The sequence below is a fragment of the Ambystoma mexicanum genome, chromosome 4q (assembly GCF_040938575.1).
Source record: "Ambystoma mexicanum isolate Mex_15411 chromosome 4q, UKY_AmexF1_1, whole genome shotgun sequence".
Taxonomy (NCBI): domain Eukaryota; kingdom Metazoa; phylum Chordata; class Amphibia; order Caudata; family Ambystomatidae; genus Ambystoma; species Ambystoma mexicanum.
The window spans coordinates 204782903-204807888 of NC_090928.1; positions in this window are offsets into that span (position 1 = coordinate 204782903).

The window sequence follows — 24986 nt, forward strand, 5'->3', positions numbered from 1 at the left end:
GTCTTTTGTGTGCCTCCAGGGTGTGGGCTGGGATGTCTGGTCCCAATACACATCCTGGGTGCCAGAGAGTCTAGGGTGGTGTGAATGCCTGGGACCACCGTGGCCCGTGATTGGTCCACGAATGGTGTGAGTGTTGATGAGCGGATCTCCCATTGGGTCCCCTCCGTTTTGGCGCGAAGGGAACCGTGGATAAGAGGGGGCTGGAAACACCACTACCATGTTGGTCTCCTGAGTTCTCACGAACGAAGGAATACAGGAGCCAAGTATCCTGCAAACAAGAGGCTGGACCAAGGAATCGCTGGTGACCCGCTGAAGGACTTCTGTTCTGCACTGCTGTCGCCTTGTGAAACCCTTTTCACCTTTGATCGAACCAGAAGGCCTGTACTGGTACTTCGACCTTTGGAATAGCGGGAACAGCTATTCTCGGCATCTTCATCAATTCCTGCCAGTAAGCCTTCGGAAGCGTCTCTGGGCCATCCAGCTGACTGACCAGCTTACACGGGAGTCTTGCTCTGTAACCGCCGCCAGGTTGTGTAGTATTTCGAGTCCTTGTCACTCTCACACGCTTCGTACACTTGGCGTTCCCAAGTCTGAAGTGAGTAGTGTACATTTGGCTCAGATACACACGGCCGCTCCGTTGCCCTGCTGTGGTGACAAAACTGTGCAGGTTTCTTCGATTGGGACGTCTTTTTACTCAACACGACGACGAGGCGTTCCCTGCTCTTCTGAACCTGCCAGCTGCTGAAACGGACGCGGAGAAGCCTGGGTCTGCTTGCATCGGGGACCGGTGAGTAGTTTAGCTAGGATCTGGTCGCCCTCCTGCAGGAGCCCATTGCTTTTCCCCGCTGTGTAAAACAGCACCCTTTTGCCGTACTCGCGCTCTGCTTCTGCCCACTGTGGAGGCTGCGCTTGAGTCGCGGAACTTGTTCTCCTTCATTTGTGCACTGAACTGAACTGCCTGATTTCCTTAGAAGAGACTCTCCTTTTGCCCGTTGGCACCAGCGTGTGCAGGTACTTTTGAGCACAAGGCTCCACTCTTCGCAGGGCTCGGACTTCCATCTAGTTAGGTGCCTCTGAAGGCGAACTGAGTCTAAAGCATTGTATCGCACTGCCTGTTTTCCTTCCCTTGCAGGTGGACTACACATTTCGTGCATATAACGCTTGCGACTGTCGTATTTGTATATATAGTGTGTTGATATGGTATGTGTTGGTTTAATATTGTGATACTGTGATTTTCTCGCTACGGTCATTGTTTTAAAGGCCTTAAAATAAATGTGTATATATTTTTGATATAACCACTGTTTGGAGTAGTTTGTAAGTGATCTTGCTTTGTGTGCTCATTGCGGGCTTTCAGTCACCCTCACCCCTCTTGAGACCTAGTCTTGACCGCCGCGATCGCTACCTTGATTGGTCTGGCTCGTCCAGAGGTTACCCTGTTCCAAGTAATTAGGTTGGCCTTCTGAACTTCTGCGCCACCAGGACAGAGTTCAGAAATCCGTCTTAACAAACATACATCCCTTTTGCACATGGGCATCTTATATTTGGGACTGTGGAGGACACGGGATTGCGCAATAAGCTTTCTGGGTGTGGAGTGCATGCACAGACTGTGGGATACGGTATACTTGTCGACCTAAATGCAGAGGGTGAGCTTATGTCTATGTGTTGTACCAGAGATTAAACAATTGAGTACTCCCCTATTTTTGTTAACAGGGCGTCAGATCTGTGCATTGGGGAGAGTTATACATGAAAAATAGAAAAAGAGACAGACCGACTACCCCTCTGTAGAAGTCCCATTTACACAACAGGCAGGAGGCTAACCAGCTACTTTGTCATTTAGTAGATTAACCACCTATTGCCCATTAGCATTTCTCTATGTCACAACATTTTACTTCAAAACTATTTTCTTTATTTTCATTTTTTTTAAAACAATGTAAAAAACATTTCAACTTAAATTGACTACACAACTTTTCCCACTTGCATACAGCAATTTGCTTCACATAAGGGTTAACTTAATTTTGCTTTTCTTTGGTAACACAACAGTTATTTGGTTATGCATAAGAGATAGGGAAAAACATCTCAGGTTCCCTAAACGGTCGACATATGTTTCGGCCATTCTAATGTGTACTACACCCTCTCGAAGGCTGTCACTCAGTATAGTTATTGGGCCATCTTCAGGACAAAGCAATATGATCCAAAAGTTAATTCCATTCCCCAGTGGTAGATCTTCTGATCTAAAAATAATACATAAAAACTTCATTTAGTGACATTAGAGTGCCTAAAGGGCAAGATTTTGTGAGGTGATGTCTGTTTTATCAGAACTATCATTCCTGACACTGACCTGTTGTCCATACAGTAAGTAGTTTTTGGGACATCTGAGCCACTCTCTGACAAGTGTTGTTTTTGTCTTCTAGAGCTATTGATAACCTATCAAAGAAATTAGAACTGTAATTGTTGACTTCTACGATTAATTTCCTCCATAGTTTCTGGTCAATTTTGACAGTTATTTATAACTTACATGTTTGTAATCTGTGCAACTGTTAAATTACAAATTAGCTTGCATCCTTCTTCTAGACTAGTCACGTCCACTTAATTTGCATGCTGATTTCGTCCCATCTAAGTTTTAATGATGTGGGCGTAATATATATCGAGGGAAAATCCTCCTTGTTTAATATGCCATCCGGTTTCTCTAAAGGGAAAAGCATCACGTGAGAGACGCATTCTGCATTGTGACTTTTCCACACCCAAAAATCAGAGTGTTATATTTAGCATCCAAATTGGGGATTTAATTTTGAAAGCCCGTTACTTTAGCGCACTTCATATGAAAATGCTTGTTTTTATGTCCCCATGTTCATTGTTTCTGAGACCTTTTGTCTCTAAGATTAAATCATATGTTAAGGACACAACCAGCATGATAAACATAATTTAAATGGCAACTCTGGGCCCTAATGATATCCTTGTAACCCTGGATGTGGTTAGTCTCTATACAAGTATTCCGTAAGAAGATTGTTTGGATGGGGTTGTCTGGGTATTTGGACAGTCAGACCCATACACTGACAAAAGTTCCCACTGCGTTCATTTTAGAATGCATAAGACTGGCCCTTATGGAGAATTTCTTTCTTTACAATGGAACATTCTATAATCAACTCCAAGGAACTAGCATGGGTGCCACCTTGCTCTGGATTTAGCCAATTTGTATATGGATAATTTGGAAAACTCGTCTATCTACCACTCTGACAATCCTTTTGGCAAATACATTACAACATGGCTTTGTTATATCGATGACATCTGCATGATATGGAGCGGGTCACTAGAGGAACTAACATCTTTTCATGAATGGCTCAACACAAAAAAACTCATTCATTAAGTTCACAATGGAACATAATGCTAGCAAAGTCTCTTTTTTAGACCTTGAAATACAGAAAACAGACCAAGGCAAGCTTGATAGTCGTCTATAGGAAGCCCACTGATAAAAACATGCTCCTCAATTACCAAAGTTTCCATCCGCAGAGCCTTAAAGAAGGTCTCCCGTATGGCCAATTTCTGAGTATCCGCCAAAATTGCACACACATTGAAGCATACAAGGAACATTTGATCCGAATACACAGTTCCTGGTGACCCTAGATATAGAAGCTCTATGGACAAAGATCCCCCAAGCAGCAACACTAGAAATCATAGAAAAGGTGCTATTTGACCTGCCTACACCACCAGAAATCCCAATGAAGTTAATTGTACAACTAGCTGAGCTAGCACTAACAAATAATTTCTTTCTGTACAAAGACACTTTCTATCAACTGTGTTCTGGTACAGCGATGGGGGCTACTTTTGCTCCTCTCTTGGCCAATTTGTATGTTGCTGAGTTTGAAGAGACACATATATATCAAGCATCATATCCATTCAGATCCCAGGTCACCCTCTGGACCCGGTATATTACGTTTTGGCAATCTTTACAGGAACTGAGTCAGCATTTAAAGAATTCTTGACCTGTCTGAACTCGAGGGATATGTAACTAAAATGTACGCACTGTATATCCAAAGACATCATAAATATTTCTCGATTTGGAGATAACAGCGACTGCTGGCAAATTGGCTACCACGGTCTTTCGTAAACCAACGGACCGTAACTCTTTACCAGAATATTCTAATTTTCATCCCAGGAGCCTCCGAGAGAACTTGCCGTTAGGCCAGTTCCTGCGTTACAGGAGAAATTGCTCCACCCTGCAGGAATATGACACAAAGTCAAGAATATTGACAGACCGCCTCCTGGAACGCAGTTATCCCAAATAAACATAAAAATTGCAAGAAAACATGCAAGAAACATACCACGTGATATCACTTTACAACAAAAAGAGCGTCCAGTAGAAGAGAAAACCATCACAGCAGTTTTCAGTTGTTCTAACAAGATTAACCAAATTAAGAAGGAAATCATCAAACTATGGCCCATATTGAACATAGGCCCAGTTACCCTACCAATACCTCGCTTTGCAATGAAAAAGAGAAGGAACCTGAGAGACACACTGATACATTCATATACACCTCCAGATGAAGCCACTGATCAGACAACATTAAGGAACTATGTAGCTCCACATGGCCACACACCCTGTGGTCAATGCAATGTGTGTATACTCACAAAACAAACAAAAATCTTGGATCTAGATTTGAAGACACCCTCGAAACAAAACTCCCTGAATAATTGTAACACGTCTAATGTCATCTACATGATAAAATGCCCATGTGATAAAAAGTATATCGGCATGACCACCAGGCCAGTGAAGAAACACATACAGGAGCATATGTCATGCATTAGGACCCAACGGGAGAATGCCCCACTGGTTGACCACTTCACCATGCTAAAACATCAGGCAAAAGAATTAGAATGGAGTATTATAGAAAAGGAGAAGTGCCCTAGAAGAGGAGAAGATATCATTAATCTTCAATAGAAACTAGACCAAAAATGGGTGTTCCATTTGAGAACAGACTGAGTTTGCCTGAACAAAGCATTCCATGGCATTTTCTAGCTATGATTACATAGACATGACAGCTCTTGAAGGAATCAGGACCTACTACACTGTGTAGACTATATTCAATATTCACAAATCCTTTGGAATAGTGCTATGGTGCCATAAAAGGAAAAACAAGCATGTTAGGAATTTGGGGGTTCCCCTTACAGTGGGACCAATGAAGAAATTTAGCTATGTACTATGTGACAAACATTAGTAGTACTGCACCTCCTTATCGATCCTTTTTGTTTTAGTTTTTTCCTTTCAATAACACATGATTAAAACAAATCCTCTAAGAATACGGGCATATATACCCCATTGGTATTAATTTACCCATTGGGACAATATGACCAAACTTTGAATTAACCCTATGACATTAGGGTGGAGGTGTAAAATAAAATATCTAGTAAATATTGAGCGTTTCGGTACACAATTGGCGAAGCCCCGTATACTGCCTGGCCTTGTCTAGGGGACTCCCCAGTGATCAAAGAAAACATAGCCTGACTTCCGGATGATGTCAACACGCGTCCAGAGATGCCCGTTCGACACGTGATCCCAAATCACGTGATATGGAAGCAGAGTCTTTCATAGACTCTAAAAGACAAGTCGCTAGCAAAGCGTGATTTGCCGGCCGCAATCAAAGACGGATAACGGCGTTACTAAAGTAATACACAAGTAAGTGCTTGTGCTAAACTTCTGAAACAACATGGCTCGTTGATACATCTGTAACAGTCCCGATTCTTATATTTACGAGCACGCTCTGCCGTGGATGGAATGGTCACACATCCAGTCCATGTCAAAGCGGCTTGCAGTAGAAGCAATGCTAATAACCCCAATGCGTGTTTGAAATACAACACTATCTACATTTTTTCAGATAGAAAGTGTGTGGATTGGATACTAGCATACGCCTAATGTATGGAGAGCATAAGCATGTCTAACCATCAGACCACGCAGGGATACTTTATATAAGGTGAGTCCAACCCTGCTTTTGGCGCTTCGTTTTTAAATGGGGCTTTCTATCTAAACCGGCTCAACTCATGCCATATCCACACTGAGTAGGACATGGCAAGGAAATGCTCACTGATTGAGAGAGAGTGGGGCAACGAGCTTGGCCCAGTGGTAACAAACAACTAGTGACTAAATTGGTAATTGAGCTAAGTGTGGTATCATTATCAGCAATTGTTGTATATATGAATTGCATTAAGTAATGTGTTTATTCATAGCCAAGTTATTGGAAGTTAGCAGCCCTGAGGTGACCATGGTGCATCCTTTTCTCTGCCCATAGGGTCCCTCCCAGACTGATCCAGTCCAATGGCACTTACGGCATGGTGGTAAAGTATAAATCTACCTGTCCGACCCTGTTTCTCCAATCTGGTTAGTACTTTTATGACGTTACCAGTTGAGAGATACCGAAGAATGTGCTGATGAAAGTGGCTTGATCTAAACTCATGCCACTGAAACCGGTCGACGGTGTTTGCTACACTCAAAAGGCATAAGCATGGCCTATTTTGTAGTCTGAGCAAACCTTTTTAGTTACCTCCACTCACCGCCAGTTTACTATATCCACAGACGGAGAGTGGTGATTGTAATGTCTTCTTGTCCTTTGAACAAATAACTTTGTTCTTTTTTTGTGTCTTTTTAACCTGATCTCCACAGGGTCATTAAGACAATCTCTAGGTTATTAAACTACATGTTATCCTATCAGATGTCTTATGCTCTGTTCCCTTGTGTGCGCTTTTTATTATAATTTTCTCTTCCAAACCCATACACATAGTGGAAGAGTGTGGTAAAGGACGAACAAGGCTCAATGTATTACAACATATAGAAATTGCTAGTGTATCTCTTATTCTATCCCTGTTAGACAGGGGTTACACTATCGCAACCTAGTTAAGGTTACTGGATTAGGTACGGATAGTTAGAAATTCGCTCTATCCTCTCTGTCCTTCGCCACAGCCTTGTCTCTGTGGATCATTCGTCCTTACCACTGAGTTTTTTTTTTACCTGGATTGATACTGGCTGTAACAAAAATATGAGACAGATGTGTCTTGCCTGTTTGTTTGTGTTAAAATATATAATGAGTAAGGGCAATACCCTGTAAACATAATTGTTTTTGCCCCCCCTTGTTTGGTCATACCCTCAGAGTCTCACTGGATACCAGGCTCTTTCTTAATCAGTCACCCTTGCACTGCCTCTGGGCCTAACACGCACTTAGGGGCTGTAGCTGTAACCTTACTGTCCCTTGTTCTCCTTGCACTACCCAGAGCCGTGCTGCCCTGGCTGCACTTACTGAGAGCATGGCTGTCCTGTTTTCCCCTCCCCTCTCCCTTGCACTCCCCCACCTCCCTTTCCCCTTGGACTTCTCGTTCTCACACTTGCACGATCAGAATGACACAAGGACTAGTAAGATTATTTGTCTTGTCCTCCCTCTGTCTTCCCTCCCTTATCTTGTCACGCCTAGAAACACTTATGTGCAGGTGCGCTATAAATGATTTATCATATCATATCTCCATGTTTGTCTGTGAGCACACATATCATTGGTTACACATGCAAGAATTCACAAGAATGCATGTCAATTAACACTACTAAACATTAGAGGTACTTCAGCAATCTCTGGCTGTCGAGATGTTTTGTACTACAGTTCCTGTCATTCCTCCCCATTGATTATGCTATATAGGGCAGCTGAGAGTTATAGTCCAGAGCATTTGGAGAGCCAAAGGTTGCACAATCTGCTCTTGTACTGGTAATTACCACCAGACAGTATTGTCAGTGGTGAAGGAAGACCTGAGATGGAGGCAAAAAGTAGAGTAAAGGCACTGCTCACATTGACACAATGACTGTTGTATGTTGCTAAAAGGGACGCAGCCCCTTTAAGAAAGGACACACACACCGAGGCGGGAAGAGGGCGGAAGGGGAGGGACAGGGAACGGGAAAAGGGTAGTTAATATGTAGATGGAAATAAAGAAGGTTGACCTGAGCCCTGGCTCTGTGTATTTGTCCCATATGTGTGAATGCAGAGGAGTGCAGAAAGGTCCCAACAACTGGCGGCGAAGCAGCCGTCCCAGGCGTGCAGCAGAGAAGGTCCGTTAACCAGCTGGTCAATGAAGCAGTGATTATGACGGCGCGGCGACCCAACCACAGCAGAGGAGGACCACCGCCCCGCAGCGTGTGGCCCAGCAGCACAGGAAGACGCCGCAGGAGCAGAGGCCTCGGCAGCAGCAAGTCATCGCTAGATAGAGCATCTAGCAGCAGCAGAAGAATCACGGAAGAATCGTCGGTGAGCCACGAGCCCAGGAGGCCGTGAGCCCAGCAGTGTGGAAAAGCGCCGGTGGACCAGGAGCCCAGCAGCGCCAGGAGACTGTGAGCCTTGCAGTGTGGAAAGCGCCGGTAGACCAGGAGCCCAGCAGTGCCAGGAAACCGCGAGCCCAGGAGTCAAAAGAGACACCGGCAGACCTGCAGCCCAACAGCGGAGGGAGAGCACCAATGAAGCGTGCTGTTGGAACACAGCAAGTGGAAAGGAGAGAGAAACGAGGGAGCCGCGGAAGAACACAAGACAGCAAGGACAACAGGTACAATCCCGCGCCCCGGCCTTACAAGCGGCCGAGCACCATCATACGCCTGAGCGTATACTAAACGTTCTGCACCACGTGCAAACCCAAAGGCTCGCGCTTGACATTATAAACACTCAGTACTACGTGTGAGCCCCTCCACCAGCACATACCTAGGCACAACCCCTAAGGCTCACGCCCCACGCTACCCAGCACTCACTACAAGTGGAAAAGAATAGAATAGAGGGAAAGAACGGCACGAGTGTGCCTCAGACTCAGACGCTCGCACCAAGGGTGCAATACCGCCAGCAGCACACATATAAGCGCACGCTCACATTCTGCCCCACCAACACAAGTCAACGTGTGTGCACTCCACTACCAAACGCAAACGCATGGACAACAAACGCGTCACTAAAGCCATACGAAGGAAGGAAGACGCATCCAGTGGCACCACCACTGAAGGACAACAGAACTGTATCCTTCCGCCACCATCTCAGGAGCACCCTGTCCCAACCAGAAGTGACAGGAAAGCCACCATTTGAAAGCGAGCACACGTGGCAGAGAGCTGCCCAGCACCATGCTAAAAACACAGCAGCGCCACCATGTCTGTCACAGCCGACGTTAATGCTCCCCCACCATCGCCAGGGGGTCGCTCATCACACGCCAGCCTAATGAGAAGGCCCATGGCATTCACGCTTAACCCTCACCATGACCAGGGCAAGCGGTGGGAAGAGTGGGTGGAAGAATTCGAGGACTGTGTAGGTGCCATTTGCACACAAGAACCCCCCAACATACTAAGCATCTTCGCCAACGTTGCAGGGAGAGAAATAAAAAACATCATACGCACGATCCCTCCACAAGACCGCACCACCTACCCAAAACTCTTAGAAGCCATCAATGAGAAACTTGTCATATCACCCAGTCGTGACTATGAGCGATACACCTTCAATCAATGTGGCCAACTCCCTCATGAATCCATAGGAGAATTTGTCATCCGCCTTCAAAGAAAGATAACGAAGTGCGACTACGCCAACTTTAACAATGACGAGGCGATAAAACTATGCATAATAGAAGGGTGCATATCCTCGATGTTCAGGAAACACCTCCTAAAGAAGCCTCTTTCCCTAAAAGAGGTACTAGAATGGCCAGAGTATACGAAAGAGTCGACGTCCAGGCCGCAGCTATTGAAAATCCCCAAAAAGGCGACATCATCGCAGCCATAAGCCCTTACACTCGGTACCCGACCTCACAAAGCAGAACAACTCCCAAGTACCCCGCTCAACGGACACCGAGTGACCGCCAATGCTACTGCTGTGGGTTTGAGTACCCACAGAGAGGACCATGCCCTGCCATCGGCCAGCGGCGTCTACGATGTGGAATGGAAAACCACTTTCAAGTGATGTGCAAGGAACAACTCCCGGAGGGGCACTCAACCCGCCAACGAACTGCAAGCCGCACAACAGAGATGCACACCGAACAACACAACCAAGGCCCCGTCGAAGGAAGTGCAACATACCCCACAAACTCTCTTCAACGCCCAAACACTGTGAGGGCACTAGAAGGACTACAGATTGAACCGGGTAGGAAGGATCACGAGCTATACGATATCCACCAACGAGACCTGATACCAGCACCAGAACACGGGGGGACATACATGAGAGATTCCATGCCACCCCATGAACAAGACATGGACCCATACACTAACTCTCCACCAAGATATCAGCAAGGGGAGTGTGTACAAGCCCAATACCTGCAAGACGGGTACGACAGGGAATACGTTCGACTCCTCAGCGTCGACGTTGAAGACACTTCAGCCCCAAGGGTGACAATACAAAAGGGAAATACCAAGAACAGGTTTGTTGTCGACACTAGAGCGACGGTAAATGTCATGAACGAAGATATGTATCTTGACATCGCCTCTCTTTACCCTCTACGACAATCCAGAACGCACATCTTCCAATGGGGAGCGGCACGGCCCATGACATCCAAGGGACAATTCCAATGCGACCTGACACATCGCGATCTCACAGTGACATCCACGATCCATGTCATAAAGAGCCCGTCCATAGGTCGCTGCCTCTTCAGTTACCGCACGGGCAGCGCCCTAGCGCTGTTTGACCTGCAATATGACCAGTCGGAAATAATTGAGGGACGCCCCTCAACACGAGAAATAATCATGTCCATAACATGCCGACCTCTCACAAAAGGAGACCTCAAAGATCAATTCCCCAAACTATTTGAGGGAGTGGGAATGCTCAAAAACTCGCCCATCAAACTACACATCAACTCTGACATCGCCCCAGTGCCACAGCACCCGCGCAAAGTAGGCTTTCACCTTCAGGAGCAAGTGTCAAAGGAGATCCAGCTCCTCCTCCTCAACGACATTATAGAAAAGGCAGATGGACCAACGCCATGGGTATCCCCTATAGTGATTGTGCCCAAAGACAATGACGCCTGTGTATATGCGTCGACATGCGCATCCAGAACACCACCATACAAAGGGAGAGACACCCAGGACCAAGCCTGGAAGACATGCTTACCAAGTTAAACCAGGCAAGACACTTTTCAAAACTAGACCTCAATCAGGGCTACCACCAACTCGTCCTAGACTCTGCCTCAAGAGCCATCACAACCTTTGCGAAGCATGACGGGCTGTTAAGATACAAGAGACTAAACTTTGGGATATCATCCGCTGAGGAGATCTTCCAAGAGACAATCAGACGCCTAATTTCATCTCAAATGAATGCTCTAAACTACAGTGACGATATTCTGATCTTCGGAAAAGACCAAGAACAGCACGACAAAGCCCTAATAGCCGTCTGCAAAACCCTTCAAGAAACGGGGCTGAAATTAAATGAACTCAAATGTGACGTCAACAAGACCAGACTCAAATTCTTTGGGCACATATTTTCAAACAGAGGAATAACAGCCGACCCAGACAAAATAAAAGCCATAACTGACCTCCAAGCCCCTACGACAACAGCGGAACTGCGCTCCTTCTTAGGAATTGCGGGATACTGGGCGCGCAATCTGCCGAACTACGCCACAATCACCGACCCACTCTGTACCCTCCCGAAAAAGGACCAACCTTTCATCTGGGACCCGCCCTGCCAAGCTGCGTTCACGACCATAAAAGAGAGTCTCACCAACCACCGCCACCTGGCATACTTTCATCCAGAGTGGCACACTATCATCACGGTAGATGCGAGTCCAGTGGGACTCAGAGCCATCCTTGCCCAGACTGATGCAAATGACAATGCACGACATGCAGTGGTGGCATACGCCAGCCGCGCGCTATTGCACACAGAGAGAGCTTATTCACAAGCCGAGAGGGAAAGTCTCGCTGCAGTATGGGCCTGCGAAAAATATCAGCACTTTGTCATTGGCCGGAAGTGCACCCTTGTAACAGACCATCAGGCACTCCTCTTCATATTTGGCAATCCCAAAACCAAAATGCCTCCCCGAATAGAGGGCTGGGGGATAAGGCTACAAGAATATGATTATGTGATCATCCACAAACCCGGGGGTGAAGCCAACCCGGCGGACTACCTGTCCAGGCACCCCATGATGAGAAAAGATGACGCCCTGGCTCACGAAGCTGAAGAATACATCTCCTACCTGTCCTCCAATGCCATGCCACTGACGATCTCAACAACAGTATTTGCGGAAAGAATCAAGGCTGACCCAACGATCAAAGCCGCCGTCTACCTCACCCGCTCCAACAAATGGAGAGAGCGCCAACAAAGAGGAAACGGAGGGGAGGAAGCAGACAAGAGAGATCTCGATCGACTAGCCAAAATACACGGAGAACTGATAGCCACAGACCAAGGCATATTACTACGTGGAAACAGACTAGTAGCTCTGAGAGATCTAAGGAAGACCCGAGTAACACTAGCCCATGAGGGCCACAGGGGGATTGACAACACAAAAAAGATTCTAAGAAATCACGTCTGGTTCCCCTACATGGATGCTGTAGTCGAAGACATGCTGATACACTGTAGACCCTGGCAATTAGCAGAAAAGGGGCCAACTCTGAACCCCTTACAACCAACCACACTTCCAACAAGGCCCTGGTAAAAAGTCGCAATGGACTTCTACGGACCCTTGGAAGAAGGTGGATACCTGTTGGTAACCATCGATGAATATTCAAGGTTCCCTTTTATCAAGCAACCATCATCAACATCATTCACCGAAACAGCAGCCATCGTAGATGAACTATTTAGCGAGTGGGGCATCCCTAACATTGTCAAAACAGATAACGGATCCCTGTTCCAAGGACGCGAGTTCGCCAAGCTTGCAGACCACCTAGGCTTCTGTCACCAGAAGGTTACACCACTCTGGCCCCAAGCGAAGGGGATGGTAGAGCGGTTCATGGCCACCATCAAATTAACCAGACAGAAAGCTGTAGTGGAGCAGGTGCCCCACATGCAAGCCATCTGTAGCATGCTCAGAAGCTACAGAAACACCCAGCACGACGCAACGGGAAAAGAGCCAGCAGAGCTCATGGTGAGATACCAACCCCGAACATGTATCCCTCAGTGGAAAGACTACACACCTGAAGAAGACATGGCCATCAGAGAACGAGATGCTGAATAGAAGAGGAAGGCCAAAGAATGGGCCGACAAGAAGAGGAGAGCAAAAGACTCCCAACTAGAGATAGGACAAGCTGTCCTAGTCCGACAAACTCAGCGCAAGAAAACAGACACGCGTTACAGCGCAGAGCCTCGAATCATCACGGCCATCAAAAGACCCATGATCACAGCGACTAGAGAACCTGGAGACATCACCAGAAACTCCTCATTCTTTAAAAGACTATGGGTCTCATTACACGGATGGCGGTAAGGGATTACCGGCACCGATAAGGGCACCGGTGCCGGTAATCCCTTACGCCCTACTACGAGGTCCCTCAGTGGGTCCCGTCCTTAACGTGTGATCTGACCACACGTTAAGGGCGGGACCCGCTGAGGGACTTCAGAGCAAATAATTATTTGCTCCTTCCCCATTCCCATTGAGGCCTATGGGGGCTCAAATGGGAATGGGGAAGGGCCATGGTGAATGGGGAATTACCACCCCCGCCAACCTTGGAATGGGGCGGTAATTCCGCCATTCACCATCTCGGACTCCGGCGGCAACTATGGCGCTACTAGCGCCATGGTTACTGCCATCCGTGTAATGAGGCCCCATATCTTGATGAGTCCGAAACACAAGAGACAGCGGTTGAAGACCAAAGTGATGAAGACGAAGTAGAACACCCAGTTGAAGCAATCGGGGAAAGCAGGGAATCTCCGGGCAGACCCCACAGAACAGTGAAGAAACCGGCGAGACTCATCGAACAGATGTAGCCCGGCTTTCGTGTTAAGTCCGGGGGAGGTGTTGTACGTGGCTAAAAGGGACGCAGCCCCTTTAAGAAAGGACACACACACCGAGGCGGGAAGAGGGCGGAAGGGGAGGGACAGGGAACGGTAAAAGGGTAGTTAAGATGTAGATGGAAATAAAGAAGGTTGACCTGAGCCCTGGCTCTGTGTATTTGTCTCGTATGTGTGAATGCAGAGGAGTGCAGAAAGGTCCCAACAATGACTACACATGTAAAGATGAGAAAAGATACAACCAGTGCCATGCCCAATATTCCATGCCCCCTGATCCTCAAAAACCATTTCCTATGCTTTCTTTCCTAGACATGAAAACTGGTTGAAAATCTTGTTCTAGGATTCAGACAGAAGACCATTTTTCTGCTAGGACATCATTTACGAGCCTCCTACAGTGCTAAATGGTGTAACAATCAGAGGTTAAAGGTGACAATGTTGTTGAGTGTGAGAATGGAATGCAAGTACCATTTTCGCCTTGCATTTTTGCTCTGCTTGCAAAAATCCAATGGTTTCATGCAAACCTGTCATTTCATGCTGCCATAAAACCATTGGATTCCTCTACAATCTAGCTTTAGCATCTGCTGAAAGCAGGCCCATTCCATAAGAACCCATTGTAATTTCGCTACAACCTTTAGGCAACAAAGTGCCAAAAAGTGTTACCATGTTTTCACCAGGTCATACAAACGTAATTGCACTTCGTCATGCAAATGACTAAACATGTAGGAGACCAACGCGTGTGAAAGACCAAATAAGGGGTGTCCCCTCCATGACATTTTAAGAAAGTGAGGCCTACAAAGTATTAACATGTTTTCCTACTCCACCGTTCATCCTTTATGCACTCACACCTCAAGGGCACCCTCCTAACTCCATCGTTTGCCATGTCTCAACTTTTAAACCCACACGCCATTTTATCCGTCTGGTCCAGCATTATTTGTTCCGCTTCCTCTATGACATGGAATTTGCTGCCTTCCACAAAAATATTTCCCGGTTTTTTTCTTTCTTGCTCCCCACATTTCCTTGCTGGTGCATTCCGTTACTCAGATTACAGACACAGGAGCAGTAGGAGTCAGAGCTATGTACTCTTATTGCATCTCCACCCCTACCCCCACCCTAGTGGCAGGAGACATCAGTGCCATGCCCCATACATCTCAAGGCTTGTTTGCATTGTACTGAAACATCCCATTGAGAAAATACCTTTTCTGCATTCTGTCATCTGTAATCGTGTTGCTCCTTTTTAGCTTTGGCTATCTGGTGGCACCAAAGCACCACCTATAACCCAAAACTATTGCTTTAGTGTTCAGCTGAAATCTTGCTAAAAACAACATTGGCCATGCAATGATTTGTGCCTTATGCATAAGTGTTGGATATGCACTTGCCACGCACTGCTATTGAGTGCCAATGTAATCACAGCGTTCCCCAGTGGTTGCCATGTTGTGGCCAGATAGTACTATTATGACAGTGCCATGACAAATGCCTATCCCATGACTACAGAAAAGCCAGAACTGTTGGCTTTGCCAGTGCTTGTAAATGATTGGGTGTCGTGCTTGAACATATGGGAATGGTAGGACTCTAGAAATGGACAGAACGTCGGATTAAGTACCACTTCAGCCCTAGTTTTTGAATGTATTTATGACTTGGGCTTTTATACATTTTTTTCAAGAGTTAAACGTTTTAAAACACCATTATCTTTGTTCAAATCAAGTTTGATCAAAACTTCCCAACGACTTGTACGTATATGTATTATAGCATCTAGTGAGAATGCCGATGTTGGTACCATTGCATTATAGCACTTCCGATCACGAACGAGGCATAGGTCCGTGGTGGGAAAGGTCTGCGCCATATTGAAGACATCAGGGCTGCATAGGCGAGCAGGAGTGACGTCAGTTGGTCAAATGTGATAGTGTCGGTGACGCATGAGAGCTAATGACGTTCTCACGACCGTCATTCCGTACCATTCCTCACTGTGAAGAGTAAAAGCGAACTGACCAGGTCAAAGGCCAGAACCCCCCAAAAGACTCACGGCAAATGTGTAATCGAATAGAATAGTGGCTGGACTCCAAAGCTGTGATTGTTTTACATTATTTGGAAAGCATCCTTGCCTCAAAACTCACCCTCCCAGGCAGTGGTGGAAATGGAAAAAAATTGGGGGGATCGCACAATAGGCCGGGGTGGGGTCGGAGTTGGGGGGGTGATGCCCCAGCAGGCAGGGTTAAGGAGGTAGGGGGAGCTCGCAGTTGATCTCCGATCAAAGTTAATGTCCAAAATAATAGTTTAAAACGGCAATATTTCTTCATGCTACTTTTCCAAACTATATATCAATTCCACTTTAAAACACTTCCATGGCACTGGTGATGAGTTACTTCACTATGCGGAAAATAGTTTTGACCAGTGTCGCTGAGTAAATATTCTTTAAAATGCACAATTTGCATTCCAATTTATTTATTAAAAAAAACTTTCCCCTTGGGTACTATTCTGTTAGCCATAAGCAACGTTTTCTTTTACTTGAACCACACCTGGCACAGCTCCTGCAGCTCCCCTCTGAAAGCAGCTTGGTGGCTGCACCGTGTGTGATGTTAATAGGGGTATTTATTTATGCAATGTTTCCAGGATACCTGTAAATGTATTTATGGAACGTTTGCCGGATACAGGTGTCCGAGAAACATTGCATAAATAAATAAATAAACCTGGTCGTGGCTGAGGACTGTAACTTCCTCTTGTGACCTCTTGCATGAGGTCACCAGAGGAAGTTAGATTGCTCGCGTGCGTTTTTTTTTTCTTCTCCCCAGCACAGAGCAGGGCTTGGGGCGGCTGACTATGGCCAGATCCCGAGATCCGGCTACACATCTGGTGCCAGGCGAGAGCTGGCCCAATGACCAGCCCTGCTCCCAGGTGAACTCCTGGAGTCACTGCTCACCCCTTATCTGCACTTTGGCAACGTTGTTTTGATTTGCTGATAGCTGAGCCAGGCTGGCCCTCTGCGTTGCCCTTCATTTGCACAATTTATGGCAGACCTTTAACGGCGCCCATCCCTCTTCGGCCTGCTGTTATTGTTTGCGCTCCTCTGGCAGAATGATGTGTCTTCCTAGTGTGTTGACTTGAAGATTCCATGTTACAGGTCACGGGACAGCAGCGGTGATGGAGTGCTGCTGAGGTCATGTTTGTCTTACTAACTTTAAATGGCATTTTAGAAAAGGCAACTGAGCCATAAAAATGTTATCCCGCCGCTGGAAGCTCGAGTATCAGTCAATTCGTGTATTAGATTTATTTAGATCTGTCGCCCTTTATCCGCCATCTGCAATGATGCTGTTGGTGCCGAGATGAGAGAGAAATAAATACAAATGGATTGATAAATAAAACAAAAAAAAACAGCCACAGCATAGAAAAGAATGAATCATTAAGAAGCCATTTTGTTGAGTGCGTAGTAGGGGACCGTTTGCCAGGAAGAAAGATGGTGAAATCTTGGGCATGGTACGTGCGGCCAGCAAACGTCCATCGAAACCTATCAGAAATCATTAGGAAGCTGGACATGTATTTTATTTTATGAATGCTTAAGTCAGCGCAATTGGATTCCTGACCTAGACAATAGCTGTAATATTTGCTGGTAAATATATACAAAATGTGTGGCATTGACGTTGCTATGCATCCGTTTCTATTTGAAATGTCCCCCCTCTCACGAGTGTGCTGTGCTCATTTACCAGGAACCGCCATGCAGAAAGGTGGATGGACACAGGGCACAGGTAGTGCACGGATGTGGGGATTTTTATCCGGGTTTCTTGGTGTTGACGTTCCCACGGTTTTTTAGTTGAGGTACAGTGTGCGTTTGTGGTGGGGGTTAGGAATGGGAGTGCAGCGAGGGGAGTGAGTACCTTAATCGCACACACTAGAAATATGTCAGTCAGAACATATGTGATAAAGAAGAGGCTGGGGGTGAAGAATAACGGTAGCCTAGTAGGGCAGTGTAGTGATTACACCAGTGTCCTGGTGTAGGGAGCTGATGACAAGAGACATGCACGCGTAAAAGGGTCAAATTATGGACAGGTTATGCGTGAACTCGGAATTGTATGGGTTCCATGCAGAAATAACAGACGGAAAAAAATACCTATGACGTGTGTGTGATGTTTTTGATTGAGTGCCTGAGTGTGGTGATGTGATCTGGCAAGGCCAGTAACCAGGCATCGCACAGTAAGAGGAGGTACAGTAAAGGTGTATGCAAGTGAAATGTTTCAAAGGGCAGCTCTACATTGTGAGTGGAGGCGGTGTGAAGAACCTTTTGTGTTACGTTTGTATTTGAGTCTGTAGAGGTATGAAGAAGGAACTTTCTGTTGAGGAGATCCCACTTCGCTGGGAGAGGTTTCAACACATTCTAGCTGGCATTTTCCAGGAGAATGTAAACAAACTTTTCCAATGTAAGTACAATAAACCTCTCCTAGTAATGTAAGTGTGATACACGAAGAGGGGATGAGGGGATTTGCTTTGCAAAACATCATTGTTTGCTTTGTTTTTTTGTGGAAGGCAACATTAATGAGTGTGTTGTTAGTACCTTAACACCATCTTGAAGTCCTGGGCGTTTCTTTTCCTGTATACACATATGAAATGCTTAGGTATGTTTCCATACTCGGCTGATGCAATTTATCAGTGTTAGATTGCCCTTTGCTGTCCAAATGGGAAAATGCACCCAATACAACAACAGCTATCATTTCAACATACTCTGCTGATGCGATTTATCAGTGTTAGGTTGCCCTCTGCTGTGCAAATGGCAAAGTGCACGCACTTCAACAACATCTACCATTTCAACAAACAGAATGAGTATGGTTCTACACCAGTGGTATTCAAACATTTTTGGCCAGGGCCCCCCTGAGCAAAATTTGGGCAGGTCGGGACCTCCCAGAAATGCCAAATGGACAGTATGTATTGCGCGCCGTCACCTGCTCCCATCAAAGTCGCTGGGCTCCCTCGTCCCACTCCTACCCAGTCCCTGGTCTCTCCCTACCCCATCACACACCCTGGGCTCTCCTCACTCTGCTCCCACCACTATCCCATGGTTCCGGCCCATTGTGCTCCCACCATAGTCCCTGGGTTCCCCCCATCCCGTTCCCAACACAGTCTGAGGGCCAGTGGCGGCTGGTGATTTATTTAAGTGGAGGGGCATAACTATTTCTGCCAAAAATGCCATAGCGACCGAGCATAGTGAGGGAGCCCGAACCAATAAAGGGGTTTCGGGGGGGATTCCCCCTGTGAATTTTTTTTAAATAATGGGTTAAAATGTTGCATTGTAGAGCATACTTTGAACATAAAAATGGGTAAATAGCCAAACAGTTTGCAATTGGTGCTGGGGAGCCCAGGGGGCAGGCATGACATTTTTTACTGGACATCTATGATAGATGTCCATTAAAAAGATACCATCCCTGTCCCCTGGGACCCACTGGGCCTAACACAATCAACATGATTATGTGTGTATGCAAGGCGCTGCACATTCATATAGCAATCACTCTATCATTCACACGAGCATCCATCACCATACACTCACTCATAACATAAGCATACACGCATCCATACACATAAAAGTACCTCCTGCATTGGCCTGCGTGTGGGTGCTGAAAAGCCCTGCTCCAGGCCGCTCTGTCCGTAGGTGCGAAGAGGCGCAGGAGCTCTCCCTCGAACATACAGACATGCAGTGCCCCAACCAACATTTCCAATGAGCTGTGCAATGCTGGGGAAGCAAAACGCCCCAGCACTTGTATGGCTCAGTGAGCATGTGTGGCTGGGGAACTAAACTGAACTGTCAAAGGGAAACAGGTCAGACCTGGCGGGCTGTCAGGCACCCGCGAGCACAACTCGTACTATGGCGGTACGGTAGCAACGGTGCCAGTAGCTTACCGGCACCGTTCTTACCGTACCGCCATAGTTGTAATGAGGCCCAGTCTGTGACTAAAGGAATGAATATCCATTTACAACTGCAGGCCAATTTTTCATTGTTGCCTGAGACAGTTTTATGCTTCAGCCCGACCATATGAGCCACCCCTGACCATTTCTTCCAATCTTAAAAAATCTTTATATTTCATGCTGAGCTCTCAGGGACCACAGGGATGCACCCACGGACCCCTGGGGGGTCGTGACGCACAGTTTGAATACCGCTGTTCTACACGGTCACCTTCACTTTCCACTATAATAAACATTCAGAAGTTACTTGTTTCCATCCCTACTTCTCTTCACATAGGACACAGGAGACAGCGGTTCCAGTGTCAATTAACAGTTAATGGTATCTAGTCATTTTTATTGCAAACACATACATTTCAGAGCGGACAAAAACACTGAAAAACAGTGCAAACATTAATGACATAAATAAAGGGTACCGGGGTAAAGGGTTAAAATGGGTCAGGATGTTTTGGGGTGGTGTAAAAATGTAAGAAAACAGAGGCCTCAGCATTTCAGTCTCTAAAGAGCAAAACACTCTAGGACGAATGCCTCTTCACAAGCTAAAGCTGAAAGTAGGTGCTATAATTATGTTACTACTCAATCTCATGCCATCACAGTGAGCCTGTAGTGGAACAAGGTCTACAAAGACACATCATGGAGGCCTGTGTAATCGATGGAACTTACATACTTTTCTTATACCGCGCATAGTTCTCATTCCATCCTATATGTTTAGCTTTTTCAAAGACCATTAATAAGTTACAGGGACATAAGCCCCCTTCCTGGAAGCGATCATGGTTATTCCGATATTTAAGAAGGGGGACAGAAGTGACCTGATGAATAACTGACCGATATTGACATTTAACAAATGCTAGAATGGCTTATGTTATGCAGAAAACAGCTAGTTATTATACATTACTTGATAAAGGAACTAAAGGGTTCAGAAACATGTTGCAGATTGGAACACCTCTTTGGAAAGGTTACTATCTAATAATATAGTCCAAATTTGCTTTGATTTAAATTGAAAACAGATCATTTCAAATTAGAATTGAATTCTATAAAAGACACTCATACAAAAAGTGGAACAATTTGTTTTTCCCTATGCTAGATGAGTGCGAACAGAGGGATATGTAGCATACTTAGTACCCCACTTTTAGTTTGCTCTTCTCCCGGGCATCAGACTCAATGTGGCCTTTGGCTGTGAGGGTCTCATCAGTGAGCACAGGCACATCACAGCCAGCATCATGTCATTGGTTGCTGCGTTATACTATTATGAACTGTTCTGTATGGCTTTTGTGAATGCACAAGAGGTTGAATATTAGAAATAGGAATTGAGATCTTGGCACGTCAACATGTTCACTGCCCATTCAGATGTCTCTACTTCATGGTGCAATCCTTCCATTATTGGCCAATGCTTAGTTAATAAGCGGCTGGTGACATGATACAGGTGACTCATAAATCATTCACTCATTCATTGTCAACGTCTTGCTGAAATCCAGGTCACTTAAGAATTTGTTTATGTGATTGGACTTTTTACCACTTTGGAGACCTCTTCCTGTGGACATCCTGCCATGCTCAAGGTGTTGCTTTGTGTTGACACAGTGGTTTTGGAAAAGTTTTGTTGCAGTATAAGGGATGGGGTGAAGCTACTATGTAAATGGTCCTGTTCCAGAAAACCGAAAGCAATGCTGAATGCCCAAAGCCTTAGGCACAGGAGTTTCTCCTGGTCCACATATCTCAGACGCATCATTTCTACAAATATGTCTAAGTCTTGAAAAGGAAGTTAAACAGTTGCACGGAAAGCTATATCTAACTCATTACTAGTACCACATGAACCTTTTGATGCAGAAGGTATTATAGAAGAATACGTTCACCGCCCCATCCGGCTGAATTAAGCTGCAAATCTTCCCGGACAAGCAGGCAGACTTCAGGGAACATCATGACAGAAAATCATACACCTAAAATAGAAAAACAGAATCCAACCTTTTTCTGGGCATGCCATTTGGAACTTGAATCCTCAGTCAGGCTTTATGAAAACAACAGTTCTGATCTGATAAAGAGATTAGCATTACACAAAAAATGTAATTTGGGATCTGACCACTGCTATCAAATTCTGGTGAGAAAGGTTTAACAAGGGGAATGTTCAAGAGAAGAACAACAAATGGGTGTGCAAGATCAGGGTTTTGTCATTACGCAGGATTTAAACATTGATAAGCTATTTGAGCCCAACAAATGTGGACTTGAATACATATCTGACTGCAAATATAAATCTTCCAAATGTACCCCTGGTTATATCCAGAACCAATCCAGCAGGGGGACATTTAACTCAATAGAGGTAATCATGGGTGGCAATGATATGGATATTGATTAAAAAAAACACTGACAGTGAAGTTATACAGGAAGTTAACCTGATCACTGAAGAAGCAACTGATACTGCCTGTTCTCAGTTGTATAATTAACAAAATCAAGACTGCAAAGTCAGATGCCAAATAATCGAAGAAAGAAAGAAAACATAGAAGGGCACTACAAGATGTCAGAGTAGTAACACAAATAAATGGACCTTAATTGAATCTGATAAGTGCTTGGAAATCACATTAGGAAAATCATAAAAATGGAAAAAGAACATGAATAAACAATACACAAATTTCAAAAAGAAGTCACACAGAATATTCGGGGAATTGGAACCTATATGGCAGTAGCTGCTACAATTTCATATTGTTTTCGCATTTTAATGGAGTTTTAACATTTTGTATAACCTGATGACTTGATGTCGAATAAAAGTTTGTTGATGATTAGAGAATCCAGAATCGACATTGGAAGTTATTGGGAACAATTCGTATTAGCTTTATGAGGCAGACAAGATTGGGCGAGTTACGTTTAAGCATTACAATGTAACTACAGAGGAACAGACAATGCATACATCCAGGTATGACCCTACATACATTGGGATTATTAAAGGTCATGAAAATAAGGGAGAGAGAGCCAATGACACAAGTTTGGATTTAGCAATACCTCAATTTTTAAAACAATTGAATCCACATCCCTAAAATTGTGGCTAACTCATTCAACTCTTTGCAGGGATTCCTAAGCTCAGAGTTCTACATTCAAGGAGTATTTTATGGGAGGAATCCTCAGATGAGAATAATATCACTAAAGCAAAGATTCCATTCAGTTCACCAGCTATCACAATATTTCTCTTAGCAGAAGCTGAATCTCTCCTGACATTGGGGTACAGTATTTTTAACTGGAAAGGAAATATATATTTTGAGTGAAATCAGGATAATGGGAATAGGTCCTATAAAATGAAGCCATTCAAAGCTGACACAATTAATCTTACTTTAAAATATTCAACTGACATAATGGTTATCTGAGTAGGGGAGATAGACCAGACAAAGAGTTTGTCTAATGATTGGGTGTATCATTATTATCATTATGAGGGTATTTATTGAGTGCAGACCTAGCCTTGAGAAGCAACCAAGTGCTTTACAATCATAGGGAGAAGAGCATGCTGGTGGGAGCAGAGAACCAAGCGTGTGGAGAGCTAACAACAGGGGGTGGGGAAGGTGGGCAATTTGTCAGCAAGCGGTGTACAAGAAACCAGAAGAGGAAACAGTGGGGATCAGATCACCCAGTCTCAGGTAGGGTGGGGAGTGAAGGATGTGTGTACCGAGTTTAGGTGATTGATAAGTGAAGGTGGTTTCAAGATGCCTTGCAACCCATGCAAAAGCAGCAAGCTTAGAAGCTATATAGATTTTAGTCATTTACTCTCATGAATCTCTAGAAGATTTGATAGATTTGTTAGAAATGGAGAGATAATGAACATATTTCAAGAACATGACATAATTATGCTACAAGAAGTATGGGCATTAAATTATATATTTTTAAAAGGGTTTATATGATACAAAAAAAGCAATGCTGGGCAAGAAAGGCAGTCCAATGGGGGCTTGTATACTGCAATTAAAAAAGATACACATGTCTTGATCTATGTACATGAATACAACTCAGATTATATTCTTGCTGTTGGTGTAAAGGGAATGCATATTGAATAGACAGGAGACTGGCTATTAGTAAACATTTGCATGGCCCCCACTGGTAGTATGACACCAACGCTATGAAATACGCTGAATTCAACTCTGCCCTCAAATATAGAAGCTACTGGATAAACTTCAATAATTGTAGCTGGGGATGTAAATGTAAGATGCCATGATAAAAAGAATAAAAAGGAGGAATTTTTCTGGGATCATATACCAGAAATTAAAGAGTTTTCTAATTCACCATTATGCTAACAGAATCGGTATCAAATAAGTAGACATGCTGCTAAATTGGGGATGCATTATGTTGAATGGGATAACTTTAGGGAGTATGCCCGTGGTGCCTACCTGGAGAATTGGGACTAGGACCTCCATGATAGATTATATTTTTACATCAAATAGACAGTAAATAGATAGGAAGGAGTGGAGAATGATAATATAACACCACTACCTAGGTAGGGATAATGCTCGCCCACCCGGGTGTATTAAGCTCAATAACTTAGCTGGGGACCAGCATCGCCAGTGCCATAGAAACTAGACAGTCAGGAAAGGGAAGAGGAACAATATACCTACCCAATGGACCACCAACAGTAAATAGATAGGAAGGAGTGGGGAATGATAATATAACACCACCATCGAAGTAGGGGATAATGCTCACCCAACCAGGTGTACTAAACACAAATGACTTAGCTAAGAACCAGCCACGCCATCACCCTAGAAACTAGACAGTCAGGAAAGAATATACCTACCCAATATGACAACCAGATACATAAAACAATACTACAAGGATCAAGAGACATATAACCCACTAACCAAAACTTCAAATTTCTGCATACTTAACTCACACAAAAACCCAAACAAACACTTCTCTCACAGCACACCGCATGCATTTCACCACACAGCAATAACAAACAATCAACACATAGATCGCAACAACAGCACACAAGGACTTGCTTCGATGCTACATTCACACCCAAGCTCATTGCACAGTGAAAACGGAACTGAAGCTACAAACAGGACACTACCTTCTCACTTTCCAATGCCCTCTTCACCCACTAACCCAAACCCACATCTTGTTTACAGATCCACCTGAGCGCCTGGAGACCAACTCTGTATAAATACCTTTAACATTAAC